The sequence below is a fragment of the Ailuropoda melanoleuca genome, chromosome 19 (genome assembly GCF_002007445.2).
Source record: "Ailuropoda melanoleuca isolate Jingjing chromosome 19, ASM200744v2, whole genome shotgun sequence".
NCBI classification, from domain to species: Eukaryota; Metazoa; Chordata; class Mammalia; order Carnivora; family Ursidae; genus Ailuropoda; species Ailuropoda melanoleuca.
In genome coordinates, this window is record NC_048236.1 from 14,273,112 (window position 1) to 14,284,499 (window position 11,388).

At 39.8% G+C, this 11,388-nt stretch overlaps 1 protein-coding gene and 1 pseudogene across 15 annotated transcripts in view; both read right to left on the minus strand.

Moving 5' to 3' along the window:
• Positions 1-11,388, minus strand: part of DST (dystonin) — a 472,609-nt gene that overhangs the window by 441,250 nt on the left and 19,971 nt on the right. The gene's annotated exons all lie outside the window — the stretch shown is intronic.
• Positions 6,344-7,098, minus strand: LOC100484606 (annotated as a pseudogene).

Genomic DNA, 11,388 nt, shown 5'->3' on the forward strand with positions numbered 1-11,388 from the left:
AAAAAAAAAAACCAAGAGAAACCTGGAAAGACTGATGTAAAATGCTATGTGAACTGTTCCAGAGTTTAGGAAAAACATGGGAAACCCAAAAATGTTATGAAGCAAATAACAGCACTGAAACAGAACCCTGACACAGATTATCCCAAAAGAGAAAACTTCAACCAATCTCATGTATAAAGATTAATGTGAAAATCATAATGAAAATATCAGCAAATAGAATCAGCAGCCCATTAAAAGAACACAAGATAAACCGGGATTTATTTTTTTTAAAGACTTTATTTATTTATTTGAGAAAGAGAGACAAAGCGACAGAGAGCATGAGCGGGGAGGAGAGGGAGAAGCAGGCTCCCTGCTGAGCAGGGGCGCTCAATCCCTCCCACGCGGGGCTCAATCCCAAATCCCCGGATCATGACCTGAGCCGAAGGCAGATGCTTAACCGACTGAGCCACCCAGGCACCCTTGAAGGGGGATTTATGACAGAAATTCAAGCAGAGTCCAGTGTTAGAAAAATCCATTATTGTATTTCATGGGTCGAAAAATAAAACTCACACAATCATCCCCATTAGCACAGAAAAAGCTTTGCAGGAAAATTTCAGAAAACAATTTGGACCAAAACATTCAATAATATAAGAAGAGATGAGTCATAGACTGAGTCTTTTCAGGAAAGCAGAAAGCTCATCAGCTCATCAGAATGTTCCACAGAGAGGATTTAATAAAGGGAATTGGTAAAACAGCTGTCACAGGACTGGAACAGCAAAAAGAGGACACTGAGGTATCCTCGAGATAATAAATGCAGCTACCACCTATAAACTGGGGCTGGGGCTGGAAGAGGTTAGGGGCTATAAACTGGGGCTACAAGAACACAAGAACGTGGTAGCTCAAAGGAGAGGCCCCACAAAACACACTGCTCGGGTGCTGTTAGCTCCTCAGGAGCTGAAGGGAGGAAAGTGCCTCTGGGTTGGGGCTCACACCTCTGCTGAGGGCCCACTGCCTGGCTTCTGCCGGTACCTATGAAGGGATGTGATGAGGCTGGTTTTTTTTTTTTTTTCCTAAGATTTTATTTATTTGATAGAGATAGAGACAGCCAGCGAGAGAGGGAACACAAGCAGGGGGAGAGGGAGAGGAAGAAGCAGGCTCATAGCGGAGGAGCCTGATGTGGGCCTCGACCCCACAACGCTGGGATCACGCCCTGAGCCGAAGGCAGATGCTGAACCGCTGTGCCACCCAGGCGCCCCGAGGCTATTTTTGACATTCTAGAGAAAAACTGGAGGCTGAGTTAAGATACCTTTACTGGGGCACCTCTGACTGAAACAGCAAGAGACAGGAAGTGCCTGTCCCTCCTCCCACCTTTCAGGCTCCCTCTAGTGCCCCCTAATGACAGATCCCAACAGGAAGCCACTGTCAAAGGCATCTGGGAGACGTGGTCAGCAGAGTCCCAGGCCTGACTCCAGAGGCTATCATATGTAAGGGCAAGGTGAAGCTGAGAGAACAGAAAATAAATAAATAAATAAATAAATAAATAACCAACCAACCAACCAGTGGGCATCTGGGCGGCTCAGTTGGTTAAGCGGCTGCCTTTGGCTCAGGTCATGATCCAGAGATCTCAGGATGGAGTCCTTCATGGAGTCCTTCATGGAGTCCTGAGCAGGGAGTCAGCTTCCCCCTCTGCCCTTCACCCCACTTGTGCTCTCTCTCTCTCAAATAAATAAATAAAATCTTTAAATAAATAAATAACCAGCAAAGATGGAGAGTTCTGAAACATAATAAAATATTTTTATGTCAACCTAAAACCAAGTTGATGCTTACCAGGGAAATACCAAAGACGTTCTCAGTAAAATCAGGCACGGGGAAAAAGATACCTACTCTTATTACTACTATTGAACATTTTGCTGGATATCCTAGCCAATACAAACATACAAGTGAAAGAAATAAAAAATGTACAACAGGAAAGGAAGATGTACAATAATCTCTACTTGCAGATGGTATGTTTGCGGTTTTGTTTAAGATTTTATTTTTAAGTAATCTCTAAACCTAAGTGGGGCTCCTACTTACTGCCCCAAGATCAAGAGTCATATGTTTTACCAACTGATTCAGCCAGGTGCCCCCAGATGATGCTTGTGTACCTGGAAAACCTAATGATTACACTGTAAAGTACTACAAACATTAAAATAAGTAAGTCAGCAGATTACAAGGTTAAGATAATGAAATCAATAGTTTCCATATACAGAAACTACAAACAGAAAATATAATGAAAAAAGACCCACTTTTAATCACAACCAAAAAGATAAAATCTAGAAATAATCTTAACAAGAGATGTGGAAGAAATACATGAAAAAGAATCTTCCAGAAAAGAAGAGCTTAAAATAGAAAAGCATACCAATTATTAGATAGGAAAACTCAAAATCATAAAGATTCAGTTCTCCTTTAACAAAATTCACATTTAACATGGTCTCCAAAAAAATATTAATTTTAAATTAGAATTAGGTAGCCTGACTCTAATATAAAAGACGAAAAAATAATAATTGCCAAGCAAAAGAGCATCCCAATAAGAAAAGACATATTACAAAGCCTCAGTAATTAAAACAGACCATTATGGAGGGCCACATGATACTATTTATCACAATTGAAATACATAAATCTTTGACCCCATAATTCTTTTTTTGGGAGTTCATTGTACAGATAACATTTGCTCACATGTGAAATGACTACGGTTTTACATTTAAGCATTGTTTGCAATAAAATACTAGAAAATTCTCAAATGTCACCAAATGCGAGTAGTTAGCTAAATTGTATTTTATATGCAACGGGATACTAGGCACCTATAAAAAGAAGTAGGGCACTCTCTATGGAAAGCTCTCCAAGGTACATTAAGTGAACGAAATAAGATGCAGAACAGTATATATAGTATATTACTATGCATATAAAGAAGAAATACAAACTATATTTTTATTTCCTTGTAAAAAGAAAAAATAATAATGAAAGGATTCACAAGAAACTAAGAACAGTGGTTATGTTATGTAGGATTTCCTTAAATATGAGGCATAAGAATGGCATAAAGAATTCTCACTTTTTACAGGTTTTAATTTCTCATTTTTATAGGTCTTAATTTCTGAATCATGTGAATGTTTTACCTATGCAAAAACTAAACTAAAATTAAAATAAATAGACAATAACAGCAAATATTGCCTAACTAAATCTTTAATTTCTACAGAGGAGATACCAGCATATAAAAAGTTTTTCCTGTTACTTTTTTCCACTCCTCCAATCCCATTACTAAAATCTCACGTGTAGAGCCGAATAAAACAAACAAGTAATAACAAAACCCAGCTGACCCTTTGATTCTATGCACAAGCACAGTAACTCTCAGGAAAATGCAGGTATAGCCAAAGAAGAGAAAGAAAAAAAAAAAGGAAACATCAACACTAACTCAATGAACGATGAATTTCTTCTCAGATCATACATCACTGTAAGATAAAGGAAAGAGAGAGTTACACAAAGGTAAGGGTAGGTCTTATTCAACTTGATTTTATTCCATTTAAGCCTCTGAACAGAAGGGCCTCTCTCAGTCAGTTAGGTCCACTCCTCTAGTAAGTCTAAGCCCTTCAGGATCCATGGCCCAGAGTAAGGGGCTCTCCAGGCTCTGGTGGTTCCTGCATGGATGAGGAAAACAGGTAAGAAAAGTGGTGATGGGGTCTCTGGCCTCATCTTGTAAATCTCAATACCCAGCCCAGGGGCCTATGCCGTAGCCTGGTTTTGCAGGGCCCTGACTCTGGGATCTACTAAAGTAGTTGCAGCAAAGGTCCTAGATTCCCGCTGCTAGAAGGATTTAAAGCAACGGTTAACAACAATGAAGGGGCAGCTTGGAGGAAACCCAGGCATATCTTCCTTGCCTTTTACAGATGGCCCCTCCTCTGTACCAAATGTTTTCATGAAAGCACAAAAGAAATAAAATGTGCAGAAGTCACATGAGAGACTTAGGTTTCAGGCCCAGAAACCAAAATATAAGATAAAAAAAAAAAACCCTAATTAAAAATAAATTTTAAAAATCCTTAATTACAGCTCCCGTGTTGTACAGAGTCTCAAAGGACAGAGTTCCAGACTTCCATACATGTTCCTTGCTTTTGCTTTCTTTCCATATGTAATAAAAGACTACAGGTGGGCTTAGGATCAGGGAGCATCCATTTGAGGGTTAGAATCGATTCTTGCCTATCTTTGCCTGAAGTTCATTAGCTGTATGAGACCTAATTTCCTTATCAACATCATTAGTAGTCATTGTCCCAAAGTTCGTTCATTTATACAAAAAAGATACAAAAAAGGCAATAAAATATCCAAATAATTGCAAATGCTGCTGAGCAAGGACAGTAATGTTGCTGAAACTGGTTACAAGCAGGCAGCTCTCAAAATATTCCTTTGTCCTGATTGAATGACATAATCTAAAATCCTGGCATGAAAACCTGTTTAGCATGGCATTAATATACTACATGAAAGCGAAGGTTATACACACAGTCAGAAATCTGCACAGGCAAAGCAAGCCCTTCAATTGCTGAATTCAAATTTCAGACACTTCCTGCTGCCTCCTTGTCAGTCTTTTACAACCCGGAATGAATTAAGTTGAAGTGATTATCCTCTAATTATATCTAGCTGCATTCTTCAGTATGGAAATGACATCCTGATGGGAGATGAGGGTGGAAGTTTGGAGAAGAAAGGCAAAATGGATTTTAGAAGCTGAGGGGAATTTAAGGGTAGGGCAAGCCCAGAAAATCCGCTAAAGAAAGTGTTCTGGGAAGCCAAGAAACCGGCATGAGAGCAGTTGGGCACATGAAGGAGCAAAAGAATGGGAAAGAGGGAAGAGGGAAAACAGAACCAAATTTCAACTACTCTGCGTCTTCTCAAATGTGCCCTACTGACTCCAATTATTTTACCCACTTAAGCCCATTCATCCATTCATCAAATATTTACCAAACATCAAATATTAAACAAATAGTGAGCAAGTACCCATTCTTGCCACATCCCACACAAGACTATGGAGAAAAGATAGAAACTGCAGCTGAACCTTGAACCACACAGGTTTGAACTGCATAGGTACACTTACACAAATTTTTTTTTTTAGATTTTATTTATTTATTTGAGATAGAGAATGCACACGAGCGGGGGGGGGNCCGGGGGGGGGGGGGGGGGGTGTCAGGGGAGAAAGAGAAGCAGACTCCCCGCTGAGCAGGGAGCCCCATGAGGGACTCAATCCCTGGACCCTGAGATCATGACCTGAGCCAAAGACAGACGCTTAAATGACTGAGCCACCCAGGCGCCCCACAAAGATTTTTTTTTTAAGTTCNCCGCCCCCCTCCCCCCGACTTCCCCTCTAGTAACTGTCAGTTTGTCTCTATTAGTTAAGAGCCCGGTTTTTTGTTTTGTTTTGTTTGTTTGGTAGTTTGTTTGTTTTTAGAGAGGGAGGGGGTGAAGGGGCAGAGGGAGAGAGAGAATCTTAAGCAGGCTCCGCACCCAGCATGGAGCCCAGCGAGGAGCTCAGTCTTACGACCCTGAGATCATGACCTGAGCCCAAATCAAGAGCTGGATGCTTAACCAAATAAGCCACCCAGGTGCCCCAAGAGTGTGTTTCTTGATTTGCTTCCTTCTCCCTTTTTTCCCCTTCGCTTGTTTTTTTGTTTCTTAAATTCCATATATGATTGAAATCATATGGTATTTGTCTTTCCCTGACTGACTTATTTCGCTTAGCATAAACTCTTTAGTAGCTCCATCTATGTTGTCGTATATGGCAAGATTTCATTCTTTTTTATGACTAAGTAATATTCCATTGTGTATGTAGATACCATATCTTCTGTATCTATCCATCAATTGACGGATGCTTGGGCTCTCTGCATAGTTTGGCTATTGTAGATAATGCTACTATAAACATCGGGATGCATGTATCCCTTTGAATTAGTGTTTTTGTATTCTTTGGGTAAACACCTAGTACTGCAACTGCTGGATCGTGGGGTAGTTCTATTATTTATTGAGGAACGTCCATACTGTTTTCCAGAGTGGCTGCACCAATTTGCATTCCTACCAACATTGCAAGAGGGTTCCCCTTTCTCCATGTCCTTGCCAACACCTGTTTCTTGTGTTGTTGATCTTAGCCATTCTGACAGGTCACATGGATTTTTCTGATGAATACAGTAAATGTATTTTCTCTTCTTTGAATCTTTTTTCTTTTTTTTTAACTAAGCAAAAACTTTATTAACCTTGTTTCAGATTTTATTCCCAGGCTTCTTCAGCTTAATTAGCTGCAAAGAATGAATTGTGTGTAAGCAAAAACTGAAAAGAGCTGCAGTGTCCAAGGGCCTTGGGCTTAAAAATATTAGAGATCTAGATTTTACCAGATCTGTGAACAAAATTTTTAAAAGCAGTTGTAATACAAAATAGCAGCTCCCAGTCACTTCTTCAAGTTTTATCTTCTTGAGAAGTTGACTCAATTCAGTCCAATTCCTTGGAAGCTTCATCAGAATTCTCCCCAAGATCTGGAGCTTCATCATCCTCCTCCTCTTCGGTAGCAAGTGTTGCTCTTCTGTCCACAGATAGTGTGGGTGGAGCGTCAGCCAGTCTCCTTCAACTGGTCAGACTGTCTGCACCGGGCTGGTTTAAGATCCTGGGCAGCATTTCTGTCAGCTGCTTTCCTTCAGCATGGCCCGTAATGGCGGAAGTATTCACCCCAGGGATGCCTGAACTTTACGTTTGTTAAAGTGGATCGCTGTTCTTGGTTTGTGAACATATTCACTTCTTCGATTCCAGAGATACTGTTTACCTCTAACTTCTTTAAGGAGAACTGAAGTTTTTCATCATCTGCCATAGCCATTCTATGAACCAGCTTCTTACGGTGAGCAGCTCCTTTCCCACCCGTGCGCACTCCTGCTTGCAGTTTGATGAGTTTCTCCTGGTTCGTGATAGTTTCTTTCATCTTGTTGGAGTGGAAATGGGGGACTAGGGTTGATGCTCAGGGGATCTCAGGTTGAGATTAGGTGCACACATGCGGGGACACAAGATGGTAGCTAGAAGAAGGCCAGAAGTTCTCCCTTGAATTTTCTTAATAACATTTTCTTTTCTGTAGCTTACGTTACTGTAAGGATACAGTATGTAATACATAAAACATAAAAAATATTGTTAATCCTTTATTTATGTTCTCAGTAAGGCTTCCAGTCAACAGTAGGCTATTAGCAGTTAAGTTTTGGAAGTCAAAACTTGGGGGGGGGGGCGGTGAGCACTCCTAACCCCTGCATTGTTCAAGGGTCAACTCTACATAGTACAGATTACAGATGTGTAATCCCTTTATCTGGTGCCCTCATCCAGCCCCAGAGAGCAGAATGTTTGAGAGGATTAAGGGAGGACTGTGAGATAAAGGAAGGAAAGAGGAGATGTTTAATCTTCGTTTTTGAGTATGAGTAAGAGTTTGCCATACATACAGACATACACACACAAAAAAGAGTAGAGTAATTCCACCACTGGCCATAGTAGGAAAACACAGGGGGAAGAGTGAACACGGAACAACCAGGCCTTGTTTGAGTTTAGGTAATGTATGTGTTAGAGGTAGGGTGGAGCTAAGCCTGAGGACCGGTATACTCATTCTGTAAGCAATGCCATTAAGCAAAAGGAGTGGAAGATCAGATCTGATTATGATAGCTAACTCTGCCAACAATACAATAAAAGGCAAACTGCAAGCCAGAGACAAGGAGACTGGATAACAGACTATTTTAAGAGCCAGTTCCTATACTTCTGTGGCTTATGAGTTTTATATTTGTCACGATTACATTAGAGGCTACTCTTCTTTTGTGCTATTGCCCTTACCAAGTGACTATACAATTTATCCCCAAACAGGTGCATTTTTAAGAGTGAATGGGAACACTAATCAGACAGGATGTTAATACAATAGGCATAAACTCAAACTCTCACTGGGAAAGAAGTCTCCGTCCTGGGGGTTATTAGCATAACCCATATTTTGATCCTAGAAAAATGACAACTCTTGACTTCCTGCTTAGTTTTTGTTTTCTAAATTACTTTTTGTTATGCTCTGAGTTTACAAATTCTAGCACATGGGCTGTAAATGGTTCATCTCAGCTGGGGGCCAGTTTACTAATTTGTTGATCAACAGTCCACCAGTGCGTTTCACTGTGGCATATACATAGCCTCCATTATCAAAATGAAAAGATCGTCCTTTTTGTGACCAGTCCTTTTTGTGACTGTACCGGGTTGGTTGCCCTCTGCAACTGAGATGCCTCCAGGCTGGCCCTTCCAACTTCAGTTAACATGTACTCAAGAAACATAAATTAATTTGAATATTAATCTTAAAAAGCATAATTGGGAAACTATATTTTCTTATAGAAAAAATATTATATTCCAAAGCCAAATATTCATATCCACTAAAAGATTTTCCAACTGTTTCTTTGAACAATATAGATAACAAAGAGTTATCTAAATATATCTAAAAAGAATTTTTTTTTTAGTTTTCTGGATTACTCCCATACACTCTCCCTATCAGTTGGCAGTATCTCTCTGTTTTTCTAAGCTACACACACTAGTTCAGCTTTAATTAAAAGGCCTGTTGCCATAGTTTCTCAGAGAACAGCTCAAGGCATGCTTGAGTCCATTATTTTCTTGAGGTTTCTAGAGAAATTATAATGTAGCAGTAGCCAGCCAATATTTCCTAATTTTACCTCCCATCCAGTACGGCATATGATTCAGACATATAGCTAGATATTCTCAATATCTTAAGGGAATCTAAACAACTAGGAATGTTATTTAAAATGCAGCCTTTGGTTTCTTCGTTCTGCCACGTCAGTAATGTAACCTGCAGACTGCAGCTTCGTCAAAGAGCAGACCAAGGGGGAATTCAGCCCCTCAGTCTGCATCTGACTGCATCTGTGGAAAACACCAGCACATTTTTCTTTCTAATAATAATGGAGAAAATGCACTGTATTTACAAGTTATAATAATCATATTGTTTCATATTTTCTAATAACTCAGAAATGTAAATTCCAATAAGCGTGAAAAAGGAGCTCTCAGAAAATAGATTAAATATTGGAAATTCACTTCTTTAAGTATTTCAAAAATTAAAAAGTGGAGCTCAGAGATCTTCATTTCTTAAAGCTAAAACTTGATTCCATCTGAATCCCACCCTGCTTTCAGATGGCAATCCTCTCTGTCTTGAAGTCCCAGAGAGCAAGCTCAAAGGTTACTCTGAGCTTTCAAGGTTAAAGAATGTGAATTAACATTGATCCCTATGAACCTTAGAAAAGGCAAATGCCAGTTAGCTTGTTCTGATTCGGCCCCACTTTTCTGCTGCCAGGTAGCTATAAACATGGACTGTGGAGGTAAAAGGACCAGGGCTGGAATTTCAGCTCAGGGAACAACCTCTGTATGACCTTGGACAAGTGCTGATTAAATGAGATAGGACATACGTGAAGACAGGAAAGCTCTCAAAAAACGGCAGCTATTATCATTTCCCCATAACTAGGTCATCTCCAGAGCAGGATATGTGGCAGGATGAGATCTCACAATTTCCAGAAGAGCCTAAAAATCACCCTGCTTCCTTTGACTATCAGTTTAAGAGCTCATATAAACTACTTGATTACTGATTTTCAACTCAAACATTACACAGATCATTTGACTTCCTCATTCTATATCACTAACCTTCCTTTTACTCTCTTTTTTTTTTTTCTATACAAGATGAACAGAGTCTAAAAAGTTTTTGAGAGGTAGTAGGGCCATATTTCCAAACAGGAGAATAGAGAGAAATCAAAGATTCCTTATGCACGTTAGATTTATAGATATCTGCTAATGAAAAAAATGCATGGTGAATGAATGAAGTCTCCATTCTGTCATGGCTATGTGTTCCTTTATCTTTGAATCGACAGGTTTGTATATTTTAAAAGTCACATTATTATTTTCACTGATTCTCAGAACATCCTGTAAAAAGATAGAACAGGTATGGCTATTTCTGGTGTATCAAAGGACAAAGTGCGCCCCAGCAATATTAAGAGACTTAACCAAGTTAAGCTAAAAACAAGACTTGACTTCAGGTCTTTTAACAACGAAGTCAGGATTATTTCCACTCTACCACTTGACCTCTCATGCAGCCCTAACACTGCAGCAAGGTAAAGGCAAGCTGAGAAACATCGCCCCAGGGAGTACTGTGGCCCCACCATTCCCTGAAGATGTACTTGTTCACTGTTAAGCAAACGTGGAGTACGTCAACCACTATGCTGCAGTAAAAAATCTGAGCTAGAATTTCCAGTTGTAGACTATGGATTGGGAATGATTTTATGAATTACTATTTCTCCAAGTATCACCAGTAATAAAAGAAAGTTATCTACATCTCACACCTGAACCATAGTGGGAACTAAAGCTCAACACGCCCAGCCAAAGGCATTACCCAGGACAAATTTTCACTTGGTAGAGATTTTCAAAAACGATGCCAATGCTAACCAGACAAGGATATCTGGTCATCTTACAGCCGGATTTCTTAACTGGGGTCTATCTCTGCATTAAGAGGGCCTCCACAGGTACCTGAAAGTACATGCATAGTATATGTCTATGTACCCCTAATATTTCTAGAGAGACAGACCATAGATTTCATCAGATTCTCACAATGTCCCCCAAAGGTCGAGATCCCATAGGAGGAATTCAGAACAGAAGAAAAAGACCTCATTATTATAATTTTTAAACTTTTTTAAGTTTCTATTTGTATTGCAAATTTCTGTTATACTGCATCACTTTTAAAAAACTAGACAATTTCACCAAATCTTCCCAAATATATTTGGAATTCCTTTGGGACAGCCCTATGGCAGCTCTTAAAACAAGAGGCAGTCACACTCTTTATCAGTCTCAAATGCTTGAAAATGCCTGCTTCCTCCTCCATGCAGCTCACTGCAAAGTAGGTAGTGGCAGGAATTTACTTATTTAATGTTTGTTAATGATTCTCCAGAGTTATTCAGTTAGTTATTTAAAGCTTGTTAATGGTCTACTACCTAATTCTTTTTTTTTTTTAAGATTTTATTTATTTATTCGACAGAGATAGAGACAGCCAGCGAGAGAGGGAACACAAGCAGGGGGAGTGGGAGAGGAAGAAGCAGGCTCCCAGCAGAGGAGCCTGATGTGGGGCTCGATCCCACAACGCCGGGATCACGCCCTGAGCCAAAGGCAGACGCTTAACCGCTGTGCCACCCAGGCGCCCCTACTACCTAATTCTTAATGTGAGAGTTCTTCTCTCTTTGTAAATAATATCAATAACAGGATAAAATGTATACTGTTTTCTCCAAAATCTGCAGGTAGTTCTTAAATCCCAGTCTATTTAGTTTTCAGAAATTAAAAGGAAGGGGCGCCTGGGTGGCACAGGTTAAG